The sequence below is a fragment of the Felis catus genome, chromosome A3 (assembly GCF_018350175.1).
Source record: "Felis catus isolate Fca126 chromosome A3, F.catus_Fca126_mat1.0, whole genome shotgun sequence".
Classification (NCBI taxonomy): Eukaryota; Metazoa; Chordata; class Mammalia; order Carnivora; family Felidae; genus Felis; species Felis catus.
This window is the reverse complement of record NC_058370.1, coordinates 127,529,911-127,554,310: the sequence shown is the minus strand read 5'-3', so window position 1 is coordinate 127,554,310 and position 24,400 is coordinate 127,529,911. Positions and strand designations below refer to the sequence as shown.

The following is a 24,400-nucleotide window of genomic DNA, read 5'->3' as shown; positions in this document are numbered from 1 at the left end:
AGTTTTGGAAACTGCGCATGTGTGAAGCCACTGCCACGCTCAAGATGGGGAGTGCCTCCATCACTGCGGGGAGTTTCACTGCAGTCTGAGTCTGTCTTCGACCCAGCCCCCCATTAACCACGGATCTGGTTTTTGTTCCTGTAAGATAGACTGCTTCTTGTATAACTGGAATTGCTCTGTGTGTATGCATGCGTGTTTATTTTTGCATGATATAAGCATATGGATTTTTTCCATACATTTTAATGTGTTAAATCTGTTATGTCTGTTATTAATTTGGTGTACAAATTGGTCCATGTTGGGCCACTGGGACTCTCTTGAAATTGGCTATTCTGCCATTTTGCCACAACTCCAAAAGTCTTCTCTAGTTCATCTACTTTCTGGCATCACAAATATTCCAGACTCTTTGTGCATATTTTTTCTTCCAGATTTGTTCTGGTTTCTTTTGGTGTGAAATGGTTTTTAGACACCAATATTTGAGTTGTGGTGTTCTTTTTTTACAAAGTGAGTTACTATTTTTAGACCCTACCAATGGACGGAACTAGGAAATACACATTATCTTGTAAAGCGAAAATATAGCATGAATTCACACTCATGTTTTACAGTTTAAAAGATCCAAAAAGATATCGTCAATTGATTTTCTTTCTTTTCTTCTTTCTTTCTTTCTTTCTTTCTTTCTTTCTTTCTTTCTTTCTTTCTTTCTCTTCTAATTTATATCCAAGTTAGCATATAGTGCAATAATGTTTTCAGGAGTAGATTCCAGTGATTCATCCCCTATGTGTAACACCCAGTACTCATCCAAACAAGTGTCTTCCTTAATGTCCCTTGCCCGTTAAGCCCATCTCCCCCTCAAAGCCCCTCCAGCAATCTTCTTTGTTCTCTGTATTTAAGAGTCTCTTATGTTTTGTCTCCCTCCCTGTTTCTATATTATTTTTGCTTCTCTTCCCTTATGTTCATCTGTTTAAATTCCACATATGAGTGAAATCATGATATTTGTCTTTCTCTGACTGACTTGTTTTACTTAGCATAACACCCTCTAGTTCCATCCACATTTTTACAAATGGCAAGATTTCATTCTTTTTGATTGCCAAGTAATACTCCGTTTGTACATACATATACCACATCTTCTTTATCCATTCATCTGTCAATGGACATTTGGGCTCTTTCCATACTTTGGCTATTGTCAATAGCACTGCTATAAACATTGAGGTGCATATGACCCTTTGAAACAGCATACCTGTATCCCTTGGATAAATACCTAGTAGTGTCATTGTTGGGACATAGGGTAGTTCTATTTTTAACTTTTTGAGGAACCTCCATACTATTTCCCAGAGTGGCTGCATGAGTTTTCATTCCCATCAGCATTGTAAAAGCATTCCTCTTTCTCTGCATCCTTGCCAACATCTGTTCTTGCCTGAGTTGTTAATTTCAGCTATGGTCAATTGATTTTTAACAGAGTTCTGATTCAATGGGGAAAGCAACTTAAAAAACAACAATAAGTTCAGAACCAACTGGATATTCATGTGGGAAAAAAGTGAACCTTGATCTCTAACTTTCAGCCTGCCTCTCAAAATAATAATTAAAAATGGATCATAGACCTAAGTATAAAATACAAAAGTATGGATTTTCCAGAAAAAAATCAGGAAAAATTTCTTAGCAACTTTGAGGCAAAGATTTCTTAAAACACAAAAAGCACTGATCATAAAAGAACAAACATCGATAAACTGGACTTCATCAAAATTGAAACCCCCAGCCCTCTGAAGCATTTTTAACAAAATACAAAGTCAAGTCAGAGATGTGAAGAAAATATCCTTCACACATACATCTGATGAAGGAACCTTATCTATAATATATAAAGAAAAATATATAATATATTAAAGAAATATATATATATATAATATATATATTAATATATAATATATTAAAGAAAAAAAACACTGCAATTAAACATGGACAAAAGACTTGAATGGACACTTCAAAAAAATATACAAATGGCTAGGTGAACATATGAAGAGTTGGCACTCCCTCTGTAAAGCACCAGACAGTAAATATTTTATACTTTATGGGCCATACAGTTTCTGTTGCAACTCCTAACACTGTCATTGTCTAGCTATTGATAATACATAAACAAATGAACATGGCTGTGTTATAATATATCTTTATTTATGGATGCTGAAATTTGAATTTCTTATAATTGTCAAGTATCGTGAAATATGAATTTTTCATTTTTAACTATTAAAAAATATAAAAACCATTCTTGACTCATGAGCCATACTAAAGCAGGTGTTGGACTGGATGTGGCCCACAGGCAAGGCCAGATTTAAGTTCATGTGCCCTTCGCAATCCACGGGGTCCTGCGCTTAGAAAGCCTTCTTGCTTTGTTTCATGTTTTGCTGCTGTCATCTTGGAATTTTTCTTAACTTTTATGCAAATGTCCCTGTGTTTTTATTCCCTGTATTCTATGCAGCTGGTCCTGCCCATAGACCTCCCTTGCAGATGCCTGCTTTATGAATTGTTCATTAGTCATAAAGCAAATGCAGATTAAAACCACAGTGGGAATATCACTTCACACACACTGCAATGGCTAAATCATAAAAAGACAGTGCTAAGTGTGGGTGAAGATGTAAAGAATTTAGAACTAACTTTTCAGGGTTCCTAGCTAGCTCGGTCGGTTACACGTCCAATTCTTGATTTCAGGTCATGAGCGCACGGTTTGTAGGACGGAGCTCTGCATCAGGCTCTGTGCTGGGCTTGGAGCCTGCTTGGGATTCTCTCTGCCCCTCTCCCTCTGCCCCTCTCGGTCTCTCTAAAATACCCCAAAGAACAACCAACCGACCAACCAAACAAAAACCCTAAAACCCAAACAAAAAAAACCCCACAGAAAACAACAACAGAAAAATAAATGAGAACTTTAGCATATTGCTGGTAGGTATGTAAAATGGTATCATCACTCTGGAAACGGGTGGTTTCTTAAAAGTTAAATATACACTAACCATAGAAAAGCCAGTAGTCTCAATCCTAGATATTTACCAAGACAAACAAAAACACGTGCTCATGAACAGACTTGTGTAGACATGGTCATCCATAGGTAAACGGATAAACAAACTCGCATATTCACACAGTGGAATACTTATGTAGTAATAAAAAGAATGGAAACGTGATACCCACCAGATGATTGGGATGAAAAACATGATGTTGCATGGAAGACGCCAGGCACAGAGAAATACATCCTGCATGATTCCTTCTACTTGGAAGTCTGAAACCAGCAAAAAGTAACCTATCAAGATGGACATCAGGGCCAGAGGAATGAGGGAACTTCTGGAATGATGCACATGTTCTATGTCTTGATAAGGTAGTGGTTGCCTTAGGTACACATTTGTCTTTTCTCAGTGTTTGCATGAAACAACCCTCAATGTGATGAACAGCATCAGAGGGGTGATCTTGGGGGGACTGGCATATGCCTGGCCTGTGCTTCAGCACAGAATGTTCATTAACTGCCGTGGCTTTTAGTTTCTTATGTTTGCCATACTTAGATTTCACTATCCTTTTCAAATATTAGCCAACATTTCTTTTAGATATACTGTATGCCCATAATTTCTCATTCCACTTCAATTTTTTTTCTTGTTTACTTCTAATCGGCCACACATTTGGATATCAGTAAACATTATTTCAGACCTTAGTGTAGACTGTGGGAATAGACTCCCTGTCCCCATCAAGGAATTGAAAGGTCCTCCTGAGTGTAATGAAGGGACTTTGAAATACATATTCCCTTGCCAAACATCGGTTTCGTTTTCCTTCCCCTAAAATTTTGGGATAAAAAATTCCACATTCTCACCTCTGAAAATGGAATAGCTGTGACTCTCCAAATTACAGTTTTCCTTGACGCCAAGAAAATACCAGATAGCTGGAATATCAAAAGGAGATACTTCCCAGCCCACCAAGACTGCAGGATGGGGGTCATTTGCACTGGAAAATAGTGTTTGCAGTTTGCATGGTGACAGTCAATCCAATTTCAGAGACTGAGGTGAGAAGAGTTTGTTTTCTTGGGAAAGAGCTGTTCTTTCTTTAAAGGTTTATGAGAAATAGGTTTTTGTTAATGAGATGGAAAACTGCATATGGCCCTCACAGGAGCTGAGTCGTTGTAAAGCTTGGAAAAGTTTTGTTGTTGAAATCATGTCCCAGTAAGGGTCAATCTGCTTGGGAGAATTCTAGGGCATTTGAGAGCCTTCCTGCTTCTGGGGGCACTTCCAAATTCACACCCATTCTCTGGAGGATATGATTTCCAGGGAATAATATAAATTTCTGAGAAGATGGCACCAAGATTCTTGACAGATATTTACCTGAAGGAGCAGATATTCACTGGGGAGGAAGGCAGGGAAGGAAGGAAGGGAGAGAGGAGGAAGGGAAAGGGTGCAGAGAAAGAAAAGGAAAAAAAATAGAATCCAGAAAGTTTCATTGTATAATATTATAAGCATTTCATAGACTTGTTTGAATATTTTAAAGGAAAGTTTAATCTTCTCAAAAATCTTTTGATATAGTGTTGCTAAGTTTTTAAAAAAATATTTTCTTTTTCTTTTATTTTAGAGAGAGTGTGTATGAGCAGGGGTTGGGGGGTAGAGTGAGAGAAAGAATCCCAAGCAGGCTCCACACTCAGTTCGGAGCCTGATGCAGGGCTTGATCCCACAATCCTGGGAAGAGTCCGATTCCACGACCTAAGCTGAAATCAAGAGCCACCCATGTGCCCTGCTAACATCTTCTAATGAACAAAAAATACAAACAGGAAGCCATGAAGCTCAGAGAAGTTAAGTAACTTGCAAATGGTATCAAACTAATCAATGTTGGGTCGGCTCAAAGCCCAAGTTCTTGCCCTGCTCTTATGAGGGAAAGCTCTGGACCCTCTGCTTCCCGCCATGGAACACGTGATCAATACATCAGGCTTGGAAGACAGCACGGTAACAGATGTTACAGTCTGAGCTGGATCTAAAAACCTAATTACCTGAGTCTGTATTTTTCTCCTGCTCATTTTGAATAGAACTCAGCAGCAGTGACATTTCCTATTTTCCCCCAGACACACTTTTATGAAATCTTTTTCTGGCGCTTACACATTTAAAACCAAGATGATGTGAGCTTGGTGGAACTGTTCATTATTTCAGCTTGTGTGCGTTGACAGAAGGTGTGTCATTGTCTGACCCAGTTGAGACTTCTAGACCATCTCCCTTTTTTTTCTTTAATAAAGTTTGACAAACTCTGCACCAAGGGCTGACCACACTTTCACCCCCATTACCAGAAGGCATCTTACTGCTACTTCTGCTGGATTCCCAAAGTATGGCCTCCCACTCAATGTGCTGCGCGCTTGCCAAGCAAACATAAAACACGAATGAATTATACATCTCCTGCTTTCCCTTTGGTAAGATCAGAGGCCCCGGGAAGTCTCAGCACAAAGGATTTCCTTTTAATTCTTAGGAAGAATTGACACTTTGTAGTGAAATTTTCCTAATGGCTGAAGGACATACTCAATACGTGCCCTAGGATGACATTTACAACTCACTACAACTGGCCTCTGTGCTCACCTTTCCATGGAGCTACTCTCCTCCAGGTCCTCGATGATCTTATTTTTGATAAATCCAAAACAAATTTTCATCCCCTTCGTAGTTAATCGCTTTGCTGATTACTTCTTCCTTCTGGCACTCTACTAGGGCATCTAGGGCAGAACTTCACCCTTCACCCTTCACCCTTCCTCCCCACCCCCACCAGTGTAGGCTTTTTACCTTGCTGTTCTCCAGGTCTCTTCCTGAGAGCTTTCTAATTAAATTTTCTATAGAAATTCTTATCCCAACCCTCAGATTTTAGTTAAAACCTATGTGCTGATAACTTTCAAGTTGACCTTTTCAGCCCAGTTTCCCCCATCCACCTAAGATCCTTAACTTTAATGACGCCTAGACACCCCAGTGCACGTCTACATTTCACATGCTTCTCTGAGCTTGTCAATCCCCTTAAAAACCACTGTCCTATGCTTTCCTATCTTAGGGAATGCCCTCCACACTATCCCCCGAGCCAGAAACCTGAGAGTCGTGCTGAACTCTTCTTTCTCTCCTATTCCCTTCTCTTACAGGTTCTCTCAATTTTACCTCCTATATGTGTTTAAAGTCTACTCTCTTCAAGCTTCAGTGTTTACCAAATGCTTTCTTAAAATGTCATTGGAACTAGGTCTCTCTCAATTGCATCTTCTCTGAGTTGTTAACCCTTTGGCCACCCTGGAGAATCACTCCACATGCACATCAGCTGCATAAGTCTCCTCCTAAATACTTTGATGGCTCTTTAGCACCAGTAGATAAGCTGGAAGCAGAATGAAGCAAACAGGATCCTTTCTCATCTGCCTCTAGCCTCCACCTCCACCTCTATCTTCATCCATACTCTGCTTCTCAACTGTATGAAGTTAATACTTCAAGTTGACCTCATCTTGTTGTTTGGGCTCCTATTAATACCAGTCTTAACTAAATCTTGTATGAGACAAACCAAATGGAGTTGATTGATCCCAGTGCCTGCCGGTCAGATGAATCAAAGTAGCGGAAGTAGTGATGAACTCATGGGAAATTGAGCAGAAACCAAGATGGTATAAGAATGAAGCAGGAGTGGCTCTTGTTGAGACACAAATACCTATGGGTTTCTTGCACTTCTGCACGTCTCGTGAGCCATGATACACTGACAACTTTTGATGTGGATGACTTTTTCAAGCTTGTTTCCATAGCAATAATAGACCTTTCTGGGGCAAAGGTCAGGCAGAATTGCAGAGACCATTATAAAAGATTGGGGTTTCCTGAGTGCAGGGTTTCTTGTAAACAGCCATTTGCACATGCAGGCACCACCCACATCACCCACATCACCCACATCACCCTGTGGGAACTGGGGTCTGGAGGCTGGTCAAGAGGACGATGACACGGGCTACTGCTATTGCCATGAGTAACAAGTCAACCTTTGGATCTGACTCAGGAGTCTCTTATCTTCCAACGTGTCTGGAACTATAATAGGATAACTTGTTCATTTGCAAGAAGGGCAAAATCTCAGACCCTTAGCAGTTCTTGACAGTTAAAAACAAATCTCATACCATCCATGGTTTTTGATGAATGTATTTTAAGGAAACATTTGTTTGAAGACTTAGGAGCACTACTAAGATCGAAGATTATCAGATTCCAGATCTTCGAGGAAAAGGACACACAGAGAGGTGAGGTCACTGCAGCACTTTACCCTTTGAAATTGTTTGGATCCATTTGCCTCAGTTCAACACCTTGGGGAAAAATACAATAAGATTAATTTCTCTTCAAGGTGATTGTACATTCTGTCTTTGAAGATATCTTCCATATATGTCCTGAAGCTTCTCGTCTCTTGATTAATCATTCCAGTTCCTTCCATGGACCTTCATGAGAAATGATTTGAGTCCATTATCTGTCCTGGTTTGCCCTTCCCAAAGTGAGTTTCAGTTTGTTATTATCCCATGCAGAATGTGGCACTCAGAAATGAAGGCAGTTCTTCTAGTGATATAACCGATGCTTCGGTAAGTATAACAATGTGTTTCCAGTGAAAAGAATACATAATTCTGCTATAAACATATAATAAAATATTATACAACAATGAAAATGGTTTTGACAAAGGTTGTTTATCTATCTATCTATCTATCATCTATGTACGCACCTACCTGTCTACCTACCTAGCTACTAATACATACTGTATTGAATAGTATCCTCCCAAATTCATGTTCATGTGGAATCTCAGAATGTGATCTTATTTGAAAATAGGGTCTTTGCGGATGGAATTGGTCAAATTCAGATCATACCGGATTAAGGTGGGCCCTAAATCCAATGACTGGTGTCCTTACAAGGCTGTGTGAAGACACAAACACACAGGGAGACTGCTGTGTGATGATAACACCAGAGACTGCAGTGATGCATCTACACGCCAAGGACTGCCAGCTACTATCCGAAGCAAGGACGGACTCTTCTCTGAAGCCTTTGGGGAGATCGTGGTTCTACCAACATTTCATTTTGGAATTCTAGCCTCTAGAACTTTAAGGGGACAAATTTCATTGTTTTAATGGTAATTTGTTGGGACAGCCCTAGGAAACTAACATAGTTTCTGGTAGTTTTATCCCTCTGCTCTAACAAATTGCCACCAACTAGTGGCTTCAAACAATACGAATTTATTATGTTACAGTTCTGGAGGTCAGGAATCCAAACAGGTCAGCAGGGCTGCATTCCTTCTGGTGGTCTAGGGGAGAATCTCTTCCTTGCCTTTTCCAGCATCTAGAGGTTTCACTCATTCTTTATTTCGTGTCTGGCAGCACTCTAGCCTCTGCTTCTGTCCTTAGGTCTCCTCCTCTGAATCCATCCCTCCTGCCTTCCTCTTCTAAGGAGCCTTGTGATTACGTGAGGCCCACCCAATATAGTTCAGGACAATCTTCCCACATCAGGTTCTTAATCACATCTGAAAAGACCCTTCTGCTACGTAGGGTACCCTATCAACAGAGTCTGGAGATATAAATGTCAACATGTCTTGGGGACTATCTTTATCTAGCAATCTAGCTATTTACACACATTTGCGTGAGAATGGGAACAAAAATGGGAAGGAAATGTCCCCAAATGTCAAAGTAATTATTCCTGTAAGATAATAAGGTTTGTTTTTGTTTTGCATATGTAGCAAATACATCAAATGTATGTGGTATCATTTTATGTGCCACATGTAAAATGTTGTGCCGGCATTTTTTAAAAACGGAGATGTTGACCTGAGTGCCACAGAGAATAACCCACATTCTCCCTGCACTTCAAATTCCACTTAAGTCAATAATATGCTAACTCAGGGGCTTCAACTTTGGGAAAAATCCCTGGGCCTTGGGCTAGGAGACCGGCTTTCCCATCGGACAGTTCAGCTGTTCTTTTTGATTCAATTCCATTGGATAGATTTTTATTTTTTCACTGGACTGCTGATTTCTCCTTTACGTGTTTCACAAATGCATTGTTGTCTGCTCAGTGTCAAGCACTCGTTTTCTAGGTGCTGCTGACGCAGAGATGCGTAACACATTCTTCCCTTGCTCTAGAAGCCACAGTCTAGCCAGGGAGACAGTTGGAGAACAAAGACTGTGCCATAATATAGTAAATGTTGTGTCTTGGGCCGTTATAGGAGCAGAAAGGAGGTAGTGACAGCATGGCCGACCAGTGATGGAGAGTCAGTGGTAAATGAGCAAGGTTAGGTTTATTTTTGATGAAAATAACACTAAAAATTCTGGAAGACACAAACACATTTCTACAGTTGTAATAATGACGCTCTTAGAACTACACAGGCTTTGAGGGATTTCAAGTGGCATAATTCACTAGGTGGACACACACAAGTAAGAGCAGACCTACCTCCTGGTCTAGTTCCTCAAAGTTGGGACTTGCCCAAGGCTCTCTTCCTCCCTCTTTCCTGTGCCTACTGAGTAGGAAGCACTCACCTCTTGAGCTGCCTGCAGAGGAAGTGCAGGTTGGCAGGAAGGCCGTGTCTTGTGCCTGTTTAGGTGAGTCCCATGTGGGCCTGGCTCTCAGAGGAGTGTTATGCAACAGGGGTGCCTGGGATTGCCACCATCCTCAAATTGTAGGTCACTCGCTTCACTGAGCATGTCTCTACCCCTGGGGCTTCCTGTCCACCTGCTGAAAGGGTGAGAAGTTCCCTGGTGCAGGTGCAGCTGGACCTGCTGAAGGAAGTGACCCACGTATTCTAAATCTTTGAAGACATGCTACAAGTCAGCCGAGTTCAGTACAATACGTGCTACCCTTTGTTTCCGCCATGCAGCATAGTAATTAAGTCAGGAGCCAGACTACCTGGGTTCAAATCCCGGTTTGGTCATGTTTACTAATCTCTTTATGTTTTGGTACAAGCATAAAATAGAAGTAGGCTTGCGAAGCAGATTAAATTATGCGACGCATGTGAAGTGATCAGCAGAGTTTTGAGCACAGGATAAAGCCCCGATATGTGCAATCTAACATTTAATCCTCTATTCATTCAATCATAGCTGGATACGGAGCCCTTCCTATGTGCAAAAGATAGTGCTTCACACTTCGTAGGAAAGAGAAGATTTTCAAGGCCAGAGCACAAGTGTTCCATGAACACAGAATTTGATGGGAAAATAAGACACATACTCTAGAAATGGTGAAGAAGCAAAGGAAGGCATTTTACAAGGAAGAAACGAAAGCAGAGAGGTGAAGTGATTTTCCTGTGCCTGAAGATCCCTCCCAACTATATCTTCTCTCTGATTCCAGAATTGTGTCAAAGACTGCTATCACAGATAAGAGAGGCTGCAGGACTTTAGAGAATGAAAAGGCCAGGGTAGTGCCTGTGGCCGGGGATGTGGGGGGCAGGGGGGGTGTGGCTGGGAGGTCCTGGAAGGAAGGGGTGCAGGCAACAGTTTTAATGGCTCTGAGGTGATCCTGATATCCTACAATATAGTATTGATTTTGTGAGTACCTACTTTGTGAAGTATGTTGTCCTAGCATAAGAAATGTATAAAGATAAGAAATATATACATAAATAATTCATACATTTATATGTGGAGGTAGAGAGAAAAATGAGATTTGCTATGATTTCCATTTCCTTTGTTGTTGCTCCTGCTGATTGTGTGTGTGTGTGCGCATGTGTGTGTGCAGTTCCTTCAGAAAAGCTGCACAGTTTATAATATACTCTTGGGTCTTGTGGTTACCACAGTATTCATAAATAATATACATAAACCTGTATTTCTTGAGGTATATACTTTTATCAGTATGCTGAATTTTTTTCTGAAAAACAAGGAAATCAATACAATTACATTTTTTCTTAATTTCCTCATTAAGAACACTGATGTCCTAATTTTTGTTAACTATATTGTCTCACATTGTGTTAGTTTATAATGGTTATGCCTTTTCTGCACCATAATTTCCGTACAGTTTTTAACGCTGGTTCTCAATTTAAACAGACGTGATGTGAATTTAGTTCATTCACAGAAATGACATCAAAGTTCTGACTTCTTTTGTTTGATTAATCTTTCAAGTTCAGTAACTTACCAGGATATTTCTTGGCTTTAGAGGTATGTATCAGTTTTCTGAAAAACAAAACAAAACAAAACGACAAGCAATAAACAACAACAGCGGCCTTTAAAACTTCACAGTTTTCTGAAAAACAAAACAAAACAAAACGACAAACAATAAACAACAACAGCGGCCTTTAAAACTTCACATGCAGATTTTCTGTATTTTAGGGAAGTATTTTCACATAATATATTTGAATATATTCTGTTTCATTTATGCTATCCTTTATTTTCAAGAAAAACAAACATGCAGAATTTCCATTTTCTTTTTTTCCATTTTCTTTTTTTTTTAGCATAGATTTCATTTTCTCTCCAATAATGTTGATCTCTTTGTAATTTTCCAATTACTTTTGCACAATTTTTTCTCAAGCTTATGTTCTTCCATTTTGACTCTATTTAAAGCTGTTCTATTCTTGATGCTTTTGAGTTGTTTTTATTTCTGCACTGGCTTTCATTATTATCTTTTTTTCCCCCTGAGGTATGGAGTTAAATGTTACCACCTTCTGTGATCCTGAAATTTCTTAGTCAATCTGTTTTTTCTCCTATCTTGGGAAAGTACCTAAGAGTAAAATCTCTGGAACAGCATATGAGAACAACATCTAACATTTAAGATAATGACAAAACATTTTCCCCCAAATGTTTCTGCCAAACTGCACATTCTAGAGCAATATCAGAGATCAAGTTAGTCCTGATCCTAACACTTGGATTGTATGACTTTTTTTTTTTTCAAATTGAATAGCTCTTATATTTTCTACTTGGGTCTTTAATTTTGATATTTAAGTCCTTAATTCATGGGGAGTTGATTTTTGTATGACATGAGAGAGTCCACTGTTCCTGCACATGTATAAATAAACATTTTTTTTATCGCCCCGTGTCCATTTATTGAACAGACTTTCTCTCCCATGCACATCTGTCATACCACCTCTGTCATTCATCAGGGCTCAACATCACGTCCCATTGATCCAGTTGTCTACAACACCAGGTTGTCTTGATTACTTTTGCTTCTCAGGAAGATCTAATAGGAGATGGGGCGTATTCTCCATTCTTCTCCTTTTTCTTCTCCTCCTCCACTTCTTCCTTTTCCTTTCTAAATGTCTTGGCTATTCTTATTCTTATTCTTATTCTTATTCTTATTCTTATTCTTATTCTTATTCTTATTTATTTATTTAATTTCTCTAACATGTATTTTAGAATGCCCACCTGGAAAATTTGTCCTCAAAACAAAAAAGATACGTCACATATCCAGGCTAGGAAATCAGAGAAGAAATTCGACAAAGTATTTTCTGAAGGCAGATTCAGGGGGTACTTGATGATGTGGGTTAGCATAGGAAACAAGGGGCCATCCTGCAAAGGGCTTGAGAAAGCATGCACAGGGGATTATATTGTAAAGAGAAGTGGAGGTTTAATGACAGGGAGCCTCAAGTGACAAACACAGGTCGAAATTTCACTCTGCAAACCACAGGAGGGAATCCCTAAAGCTGTCTGTGTAGGCCAGTTGACTGATAGTGTTCTAGCAAAAAATACGTCTGAAGACTTTCGGAGATGTATCGGGGTCAACAAGATATCATTGAGAAACTTGAGAGGATCTTCCGAGCCCTATGTTATTTACATCCTTGCTCCCTAACCCAGGATCTGCCTCCAGTCCCGATCTGGCACTGTTGTGGCAGTTCTGTGTCTGATGATTGCGTTTGTTCGTCGTGTCCAGTATTCTAATCTGCTTGTCGCTGAGATTAATATGTTTGGTCACGTTTCACAAATGAGGAAGTGAAAATTCTGTGAGCCAGTGTGGATCCCTGCTGTCTCCTGGCCCATGTGGGTAGAGTGGAAATTGAATTTTGCTACCAAGAAACGAGGTAGGCAGCTGCTGAGCCCTGGGGGACCATATAACCTGCCAGGATCCTTGCTACCCTCCATCTCAGCACAGCCAAGTCCACTTTTTGTTGTGTGTGAGCTCAGCTATGCATGAAATTTAATAGTTTCCATGGACAAATTTGGTCAGCATGTCCAAATACACCCAAGACTCTGAGAGAACAAAATAAGAATACATCGTTTTATCAATACTCCCAAGCAAAATAAAAAAAGATAACTAGTCCTTTCACAGTTACTTCATTTAAACAGCCTGACGTCATTGCTTTTCTCAGAGTGATGATTCATCAGCAAACACTCACGTCAGTAGAGTGTGTTGACCAGGGAGGAAGAAATAACAGATACAGTGAGAGATTGCAAAATCCATTTCTTCCTGATAAACCCACTGAGTTTCGACTTATCCAGCTTATGTAACAACAGGCAAAATAGGACAAACTCTCTGGTTTCCAAGGAAAAGGAAACTCAAGCATCTCACTCTGCATGGCAAGCCCACAGGAGCACACAACACACACAAACGCACGCATACGCATGGATATACACACTTCACACATTCACATAGTATTGTGAGACACACTGCAGACAATATATATGTATACATATGCACACGTACATATATAAACACACACAGACATACCCAAGGACACATGTATGCAAACAGGCACATATGAAGGAAGGCACAGACCACACGTAAAGCACAAATACATAATATACTCCTTTAAAGTTCTAAAAGGAGACAGAAGAGAAAATGTAATATATTTAAAAAAGGAATTGTGCACTCACTGTGTGATTAATTGCAAATGCATTAGTGAATGGTTTGATATAAGATTTGTCAAACTCATGATGAATTCAAGGCCATTTTTCGATCTGATGTTGGCTAGTGAAGTTATATGCTTGAGAATGCATCATGTCATAGAATCCCATAACTTCATTGTGCTAACAGAAGTTGAGGGATTGATGAAAATAATGGGAGGGAGGAAGGTACCCGCGGGTGTCCACTATCTACAGGACCTGGCATTGTAAGGCTAGAACTTAGAAAAAGCAAACTTTCAGGAAGAGTTTGCCCAACACTTTAGGAAGTATTAAAGCTGCCAGCAGTAAAAGAATAGGCAAACAACAAGGCATTTGATTGTCATATTACAACTCCCAAATGAAGAGTAAATGTGAGCGTGATGGGCTCTGGAGAGTATGATCAACATCTTCCCCATGTTGAAAATAAGTTGTAACATCCTCTGCTTTAAAGTCAGTTATGACATTAGTTCAGGTTTTACATACCTTGCAGAAGAGAAGGACCTCAGATGAGTGGCAGCATTTCTCTTGACACAACAGTACATCTGGAACTGTCGGAGGAATGTTCATATATTATCTCTTGATATTGTTGAGATCAAATTTCCATACTCACACAGAGCTCTCATTTCAAATAGAATTCAGTATAAACTCAGAAAATTTCAAACTTGCTACTCTCCTCTCAAGCCTATCTGGATTTTTCAAAGCAAAATGGATGAGATTCTTTTTTTTTTTTTTTTGATAGCCATCTTATTAATGATTTCCTTTCCTTCCTTCCTTCTTTCCTTCCTTCCTTCCCTCCTTCCTTCCTCCTTCCCTCCCTCTCTCTCTCTTTCTGTCACAAACATGCCTTCCCTTAGAATACCCTTTGCAGTAAGCTAGAGGTAAGAAATACAGGGAATATGTATCTATCCACCTTATATATCTTTAGGAACACTGAGTTTCTGCTTGAGGCACTATGAAGCCTAGTTTTGGTCTGGTGGGAATCCCCGGGTTCTCCAGAAAAAGGCAAGGCCATTTTGGTAACATGTCTGTCCTGATAAGATGCTCACTCTCCTCGTCTCTACTCTCCATATAGTTCTGGATGGTTACAGTCTTCTGCTGGCAGAAGGATGAAATAAATGGCAAGGGAATTAGGAACTTACTGTCATTAGGAGTTTGTAAAATATTTATGAAAACCTGAGTGGGTGAGAATTGGTCTGGGATATCACCTAATCCTAAAGGATAGAGAAATATGAAAAATGGCTAATCAAATTTCTTAGGATCCAGGAAGACAAAGATATCTGTTTTAATTCATCTTACAGGACTCCTGGAGCCATGACGATTGAATGGGAGAGAGGGGGGTCTAATTTATTCTAATAAGTATTCCACAGGAGACAAGGAAGGAGACTAAAATAATCCCAAAATACTCCAGAGGAGAAATGTTGAGCAGGCACCATGAAAGAGATGACGTATCGGAAATCAATCGGTCCAGGGGCGCCTGGATGGTTTAGTTGGTTAAGTGTCTGACTTCAGCTCAGGTCATGATCTCACAGTTGGTGAGTTCAAGCCCCACATTGGGCTGTGTCCTGACAGTGTGGAGGCCTGCTGGGGATTCTGTCTCTCCCTCTCTCTCTCTGCTCCTTCCCCACTTCTATTTTCTCTTTCTCTCATAATAAAGAAACTTAAAAAAAGAAAAAGAAACCAGTCAATCCACAGAGAGGCTATGCTACACTGAGTGGGAGAAGATAAAGGAAGCAGAAAACTCTGTCCAGCCTATGAAGAGGCTTGTGATACAGGTGCGGTGGGGCAGCAGGAAGTATCCCAGGCAATATGTGCTCCAGAAGTTCTGGAGCCAAAGGAAAAATGCTAGGTAGGCTGGAAAGGCTCCTTGGCAGATGTAAATACCAGGAATAGAGCAATGGATTGATAGAATGTTCCTAAGATACTGAGAGGCCCATTTTTGGCTGGCCCCAATATCAGTTTTGGAGTATTTGGAAACACAAAAATAACAATAGTTATTGTACATAAATTATGCATCAATCGTATGCCAGGCGCTGCTGTTTAGTTTTATATGTTATCTAATGCTCACAACTTTACGAGAACTTGTATTATTAGGCCTATGACATATTAAAAACATAATGTTTTACCTGTGGAACTGGCCCAAGATCACACATCTACTTGGGCTTTGTAGACATTAAAAGGATCATAACTCAGATTTTTTTTTTTTTTACAAGCAGAGCTATTGAATAGTGGAATATATTAACCAAAACCTTTGGTCCTTGGGAGCATCCAAACAAATTGGTGAGCTTGAGTTGTGAGCCTTTCTGTACAGGTCAAATTTTGAAATGAATAGGAGTCAAGATCATTGATAATTTTAAGGCTCCATGGCAGTCAACTTTTAAGTAAGAAACAAACAAAAATAAATAAATAAATGCAAAGTGAATTTTTATCTCAGCCTTGGCATAAACATCGCCTGGAAGATGTCTCCTCTATTCACTGGTGTTTCAAAGGCCATTTCTCTGGAAAGTGCTGGTGCAGTGCATATTCCATTTATAAATCCTACCTCTATATAGCTTGTGGTTAATTTGTCTGCAGACCTTAAATCTGGCAGAATTTTGTGAGCTGAGACTCTATGCAAGTATAATTAAGAGACATTTTACAATTTTAGGTTTTAAATGAAGGCTTAAGTGCAGAGAGATTTTTTTAAAGGTGAAGAACAGAAAAGTGCAAATTAAAGAAAATTACCCTTCATCAGATATAAAAGAAATACATACTAAAGTGGAAACTTTTGGAAACACAGAAAAGTAAAGATGTTAAAATAACCATGACCCTTAAACCCAACATCCACAATCACTCTTAACAGTTCAGCATAATCCCAACAATTCAGCAAATTCCTTCCAGCTCTTCGTGGCGTGGTTGAAATAATATTCTCTAGAATAAGAGTTCTCAAACTCTTTGGTCTCGGAACCATTTTCCATCTTAAAAATTATTGAAGATTCCCGAGAGTTTTGTTCTTGTGTTTTGTTGACATTTACTGTCTGGTATGAAACTTGGCAAATAATTTAAACATTTATTTGTTTAAAATTGCAATAATAAAAGCAAAAATTCAGTGAAAAGAACGGCATTGTTTTAGAAATCTTTTTAATGTCTGACTTAGTAGAAAATAGCTGGATTCTCACATATGCTTCTGCATTCAACCTGTTATGATATATTGCTTTGCCTAAATATATGAAGAAAATCCAGGCTCACAGATACAGAATTGGAAAAGGAAGGAAAAAAAAATTTTTAATTTTACAGAGAAAGCACAAGGGGGGGAGGGGTAGAGGGAGGGGGAGAGAGAGAATCTTAAGCAGACTCCACACTCAGTGTGGAGCCCGACGCAGGGCTCTATCCCAGGACCCTGGCATCATGACCCAAGCTGAAATCGAGATTTGTGCACTTAACCATCATAGCTTAAGCACCACATAACTTAGCCTGGCTACCCAGGTGCCACAGGAAGGAATATTTTAATTGCTTTTTTTAGATACTCATGATGCTCCCTATAGACTCCGGAAAACTCCACTATACAGTCATAAGAAAAGGAGAGTGAACATGTAAATAATGTCATAGTATTATTATGAACATAATTTTAATTCACATATTTCTTAAAAAAGTCTTGGGGACCCCTACCAGCTTCTCTATTAGACTTTGAGAATCTCTGCTTCATATATATTGTCACCCAACAGTATATTTTAAACATTATTAAAAGTAATTTAAATTAAAATCTGTTATAATTGATTTAACCATCCCCATGTTATTTGGGCATTGGATGATTCCTGCATATATTAACAAAAATAACACTGGAATAAATAACTTTTAGCCATAATTCTGCATCTGAATTTCATACCATGTTCCTTTAAGGCAGATTACGAGAAGTGGAAGATTGTATTTTATGGTACTTAATATATTTTACCAACTTGATTTCAAGAAGGATTTTACCACCTATTCATCAACTATGATATAAGACAGATATCTGAGTGCTTAGCAGCACTGAATATATTACATAAATAATCTTTGCTCTGCTCTTAGGAAAAAAATAATTTATATTTCAAATTCTTTGCACACGGATGCATGAAGTTGACTATATGCTTATTAGTTACCAATGAAAATACTGTACATGTAAACATTATAACAGTAGGTTTCCTGAAATCAGTGTTGATGATCCATTCTACCACTGTGAAAAGTATTTATAAATCTGACCAAATACTGCAAGAATTTTCCCTAAGAATACATTAAAAGTTTTTTTTAAATGTATTTATTTATTTTTGAGAGAGAGAGAGAGAGAGAGAGAGAGAGAGAGAGAGACAGAATGCAAGTGGGGGAGGGGCAGAGAGAGAGGGAGACACAGAATCGGAAGTAGGCTCAGACTCACTAACCGTGAGATCATGACCTGAGCCAAAGTCAGACACTTAAACAACGAAGCCACCCAGGTGCCCCTAATTATATAATATTTTAAGTGTGTGTGTGTTAGTTCGCAAGGCTTCTGTAACAAAGTTGAGTGTCTTAAACAAAAGAAGTTCATTTGCTTCCAGTTCCGGAGGACAGAAGTCCAAAACCAAGCTGTGGGCAGGGTCTGTTCCTTCTGAGGGCGATGAGTGAGAATTTGATCCTTGCTTCCTTCCTACTTTCTGGTTGTTTCTGGCAATCATTAGCATTCCATGGTGTACAGAAGCATCACTCCCATCTTTACCTATATCCTCACATGGCATTTCCCCTGTGTGTGTCTGTGTCCAAATTTTCCCTCTTTAGAAAGACACTGGTCAGATTAGGGACCCACTCGAGTCCAGCATGACCCCATCCTAACTTAACTAATTACATCTGCCATGACCTTATTTCCAAATAAAGTCACATTCTGTGGTTGTGGGAGTTAGGATTTCAACATAAAATTTTTGGAGGGACAAAATTCAATCCATCACAGTATGACTCACAGACTGGCACACTTGGTGTAGCATAAAATTCACAGATTCGGGGTGAACCCTGATATCATACTCCCCTTCCCAATAAGAAATTTTATGGCTTCCTGTGGCCTATTTGAGCATAATAGTAATGTAATTTCCACTGCCACCACCACCATCCATTACATGGGTCCAAAATTTTACTAATTACAAGGAGTTTCTACACACTTGATATCACTTGACCATCTTGGCTACTTGAGCAAGGCAGGGTTGAGATTACAAAACCTATTTTAAAGGAATCTGAGGCTCAGATTGATTGCCTTGCCCAAGATCACGGTGAAAGACAACAGCTTCACCTTGTGTTTGGATCAGAGTCCGGATGCAGTTTTAAAGACCATAGCTGTAGGTGACAGCCAGTCAAAATGGTCTTTAACAGAAACACACTTTACACATTAATTATCACAGGGATGGTGAATTAGCTTAAGTAAGAAAATCAATATCCTAGAACAATTGTCTAATCTTCTAAAAAAACAGTTGCAATTTCTTAGGTTTTGTAATTTTTATTGTTATCTTAAGTTGTGTGGCCGAAGGTAACTTTTACAAGCTTTATATTCAGGCAGTTTTTTTATCTTTGTTTGAGGGTCTTGTTTCTTCCCATTAATTATCAGTAAATATAAGATAAGTATATGTAGGCAAAATAATCAGAGGCAATATTTAATCTCACATAAGACCTTTGCCCCATCAGCCTAATTTCTAAGAGAAGTGTTGGCTTATTATATTTCTATGGTTACAGAAATGTAAATATTCTAAAATTTTTTTAATGTTCATTTATTTTGAAAGAGAGGGGGTAGGGAAAGAGAGATAGGAGAGAGAGAACCCCAAGTGGGCTCTGCACAGAGCCCAAAATGATCCCACAAACCACGAGATCATGACCTAAGTTGAAATCAAGAGTCAGATGCTTAGCTGACTGAGCCACCCAGGCGCCCTGTGAAATGTAAATACTCTGTAAGTTCCACTTATTTTTTTGATCATATGAAGAAAGGTAGTATCAACAGTGTTTCCATTTTCCACTCATGTCAAAAACGTCTCATCTCTACAATTGTCATTTACATTTGCAATATCAATATCAGTCGAAATCTCAAGTTTATAGTTTTTTATTCTAGTCACAGAGTCCGCTACTGGTAAATCTATTGGGAAAACTACAAAGGGAAGTCCATAAGAGCAATGTTACAGTGGCCAAAAAGAGCCCAGCTGTCCACTGTTAGAGCAATGGATAAACACACTGTGATATTCTCAACTAGTGATATAAGGCAGTGAAAATGAGTATGGCTGAATCTCAGAAACAAATTATTCATTGAAAAAAGCAAGTCACAGAAGAATGCATGCAATATGAATCTGTCTTTATGAAGCTAAAAGCCTGTAAAACTCAAGAATAGGTTGTTCAAGAACAGATCCTGATGTGTTCAGACCACAAAGAAAGGCAGGACAATGATGAAAACAGAAATCAGGATTGCGATTTTCTGTGCGGCAGGAGCAGGGGATGACCAGACAGGGAAATTCACTCAGGAGCATCCAACATACTCATAATGACCCATTCATTTCAGATGCAAGATAGTGACTATGGGTATTCGGTTGCAGTTTTTCTTTTGCATATATTTAATATTTATTCAAAATGTATTTTAAATGATATGTCTGGCACATAAACTGTATCTGTGCTGGAAAAATAAGAGATAAGATACAGGTTGGCTAGTTGAATTAAGCATCCCCGAAAGCATCACTTCATGCCTGCTCCACTTTGGTGAGCACATTCTGTGTGGGCTGAGAGAAGGAAGTTATAAATCAGGCCCAGTTCCTGCCTTTGTGGAACTTAGCCATGCAGGAGGTAATAGTCACCTCAAGAAATAAGCGCGAGTTTGGGGCAATCTCTGCTTTCTTCATTACATATCTAGGTTCTTTTCTAATGATCCGATTTGTAGAGGGAAATCAGTTCTGTTCACCTATGATTCACCTAATGCACCACTTTGAAAAAGCTTCTAGAGTCTCTGATCATGACAACTGTCACCTAAAATTCTCCTCCCATCACGTCACCGGGGCTTGTAGTATATACTGGGCTCTGTGCCTTAACCTGAAGGGCCATTTGCACTATCTCCGAAGTCGCCCAGCTTCTCCCCTCTAGCTCCACCACATGGCCATCTCTGGCACTGCACCCCAGTCTATTTGCTTCTGCTTGCGGATCTGGACAGAATGGTGTGTGCAAAGAGAATGAGAAGGCCTGCACACCCCAGGTTGTCCAAGTGGCGTGCACGACTCCTTTTAGGTATCTAGTAAACTCTCTCTAGCACCTCAAAGCCTTTCTTTACCTTAACCTGGGATTGATATCCCTCACCTGTATCCTCCAGAGATCCCTACACCTGCCTCTATCAATAACATTTATTTACTACAATGAAAAGTAATTATCTGTTGATTTTCTGCATCCCTGCTAATTCTCTGAGCTCTCCGAAGTGTATGAATCTCAGGGTTTCATACAACCTATAGTATTCGTAATCAGTAAAACCAAATAGGCCATATGGCAGTATTTGCAAATAAAAAAAAATGAGTGATTCATCTAATTTGTTAATTTTCTTAATCCTAAAATGCAGGATGCACATCTTCTTGGAGGGAGTAGGAGTTGGACTGGCCTTTGACAGATAGAGTTGGATTAGTAGAAGGGCAATAATATACCCAAAGGGGAACCACATAAGAGAAAGTATAGACGGAAGAACTTGAGAGTTGTCTTGGCAACAGTGAAAGCACCAGGCTGATGAGGTAGGAAGTTCATATCACTGTGGGGGATGATGATGGGCAGGGAGATTGGGCAAAGTAGGACAACAGTTGGGAATCGATCCTGTGTGAAATAAAAATGGCAATGAAGGACTTAGACCACTGGAGTGACCTGATGAAACTGTCACTTCTGAGTTAATAAGAGCAAAATGACTCAACATTGAGACCGGAAATGTCAACTCGAAGCTTGTCTTTTGGCCCTGATTACAAACACATAATAAGTCCTAAACAGTACCTGCCTCAGTCTTCCTTGAGGAGAATGCTTGGCAATTTGGGAGCAACAGGAGAGACCGACTCATTGCAATTACTCTTTAGAAAATGCAAGAGGTAAAGGAAGTAATCCAGCTGACAATTTCAGGGAAATTGTGAAGTGCCTGTCAGGTTGCGGTAATTATATGGCAGTCTTTTGTGAGCTGTGATGGAGGACGGTCTGGGTAAGGAGAAAACCTCAGCAAAGTAGCATGTTTTCCTCCATTTAACAGTTTTAGAAACAGACTGTGTGATGATGATGTTTCTGTACCCCAGGCAAGCTTCCGGGGAGGAGGAAATGTCCTGAGGAGGGGGGCCCCTCTCCTAGACTACCTGGAAAATGTGACATGACCTGCCTCTCCCCAGGCCTCTATCCCACACTCCCCCCCCACCACTTCCTCTTGGCTCTCATCTCATGGGAGCTGCCCCAGCACCGGCAATGGGGGAGTTTAGTGAAAAATCGAGTCAAAGAATTATTTGGGGACTGGACTGTGGGTTTCCATCACGGAGGGCAATGCTGTTGAGGGTTTAAGCGACCTCCGAGTAACAGCACACTGCTCTCACTGCAAGGCAGAGATCAAGTTATTTTCACTGCTGAAATTGAGTTGATGCTGGAGGATGTGGCTGAGGCCTGCTGTAACAATGAACCATCAGATACCACAGGGAAACTCTCAACCTCCTCATATTGGGTCCTGGACTGTAAAATTTACAGCATGGAGGCGAAGTGGAGAATGTGGACTTACTGAAAGTAGTGAGTTTTCAAGGAGAAAAAAGAAAAGATGGGACTTAACTTCTCATCCCTGGTGTCTTTTACCACATTGACAGCTGAGAAAAATCATTCCTCTTCCGAGCGACGTGTGATCCGAGAAGCAGACAGGGAGAGTCAGACTAGTGCAGCTCCCTCCAAAAAGAAGAAATAGGACTGGAAAGGTGTGAGCCCACCTAAAAAATCCTGAAATGTCAGTGTTCTCTGCATGGCTGGAGGAAGAAGGCATTTTAATAGCTGGATGAGTAAATCTAGAGCCCTTATGGGTATCACTGAATTTGATTTACAGGTAGGGAGACAGGGAGGGTGCAGAGAGCGTCGATTGTATTAAGGGAAGACATGAGAAGTTTCATAAAGGAGATGCCATTTGACCTTTAGCCCTAAGAGCCGAGTGAACATTACAGACAGAACGCACAAAAGGCATGGGTTTTGAAATGGCATGACATATCTGGAAAATCACAAGTATCCTGTGTAAACCTGGGGCAGTGAGCGAAAAGAGCCGAGATTATGTAAGTGCACAGGTGGCCGGGGAGAGGCCTTGTCATCATGAGACGACCTTGTCCTGTTGGAAATGGAAGGACCGCTGAAGGGGTTAAAAATTATTTGCTCCCTGAGGCTCTCTGACATTTCCCTGATCCTTGAACCCTGATCTTTTGTTTGTTCCCGCCTTCAGCTCAGCTCTGCTTCCTCTCTGGCTGTCACTGTAAAAGCAGTTTATTTCAGTTGAACTCTCCAGGTCTTACTTGATGGTATACAATAAATTCTTTTAGAATTCATTTGGATCCTCTGACCTTTCACTAATAATTGAGTGAGGATTGGGAGACGCATAAGATGATAAAAACATGACCCTGATTTTAAGGAGCGCCTTTTACGGTGCAGGAAGACGTGTGTCTACAACACTAAATCTAGAACAAATCTAAAACAAATTAAATACTTTTGGAGCACAGAAAAGGAACCACTAAAGTCTCTGCCTAAGACTTCTAGTTAAAGGGATTACACATAGAAATATCCACAGGTATGAGGGGGCAGTTTTATATGCCAGGCATGGTTGTCATATTAATGACCGTATTTATTTATGTCTGCTCCAACCTTGTTCCATATGTGCTGGTAATCAATTGAACTTGTACATAGTTAACGGTGTAAGTCGATGAATGTCTGGAGGTCTGTGGGAGGTGGGGCCCGAGGACACCAACACAAATGATTTATTTCTGAGGTCACACTGACAAAAGAGCTACAGCTTGCAGGTGAGGGAGAGGGAAGGTCAGGGAACTTCCTGCACTGGTGAGGTGGCAGAGATGACTCAAGCCCTGAGGACAGTGACCTGCAGCTGACTCAAGGTGTCTGGGAGTAAAACCGGGGGAGAGAGTGGTGGTGGTAGTCCGTGAAAGAATTTGGAATGGACCAACAAGATTACTGAATGGCCTCAACGGAAAGGGAGAGCTTATATACCTCACCCTCTGGTTTACCTGATTTTATGGAGTCCTCGTGGCTTTGTCTCAGAGCTATAACTTGTAGATAACTAACTGGTAACCATGCCAATGATTCTCTCTCATAGATATGCAAACACATTTTGTCCAGGAGAGAGGACAATTGATCCCCCAACACCTCCTTGGGGGGATGGAGATGCATATATATTTGGCTTTGAATTCTTTTTGGAACTGATTATAATATCTTTCTGGTTCCCTCATTAAATGAGTTAAGTGAAATCTTTGACATGTTAAATCTATATTTATATGAGAGTCATGATTTTGTCTTAAAAAATATCTTTTAATATTCCTTGTTAACTTGAACTTTATTTCTATGTGGGTTCAAGGATCTAGTCACCTTTCTCCTTAACCTCACATTTCCAATGTCAGGAAACGGGCTCCCTAGTCCTCCTAGTTCATAACACAAGTTCATGTTGGCTAACCCAGACAT

At 39.9% G+C, this 24,400-nt stretch overlaps 1 long non-coding RNA gene across 6 annotated transcripts in view; it reads right to left on the bottom strand.

Annotated features, from left to right (window-relative positions):
- Positions 1-2,536: 2,536 nt before the first annotated feature.
- LOC109498383 overlaps positions 2,537-24,400 on the bottom strand; it is a 403,201-nt gene continuing 381,337 nt past the window's right edge. For 4 of the 6 annotated variants that reach the window (XR_006595961.1, XR_006595956.1, XR_006595959.1 and 1 more), the window contains 4 exons: positions 14,222-14,286; positions 11,061-11,098; positions 9,479-9,718; positions 7,109-7,282 (listed from right to left, as the gene is read on the bottom strand). This is a non-coding gene — a long non-coding RNA (uncharacterized LOC109498383). Of the gene's footprint in view, positions 3,254-7,108; positions 7,283-9,478; positions 9,719-11,060; positions 11,099-14,221; positions 14,287-24,400 lie in introns of those variants that run through there. The other 2 variants (XR_006595960.1, XR_006595957.1) reach the window with 2 other exon arrangements.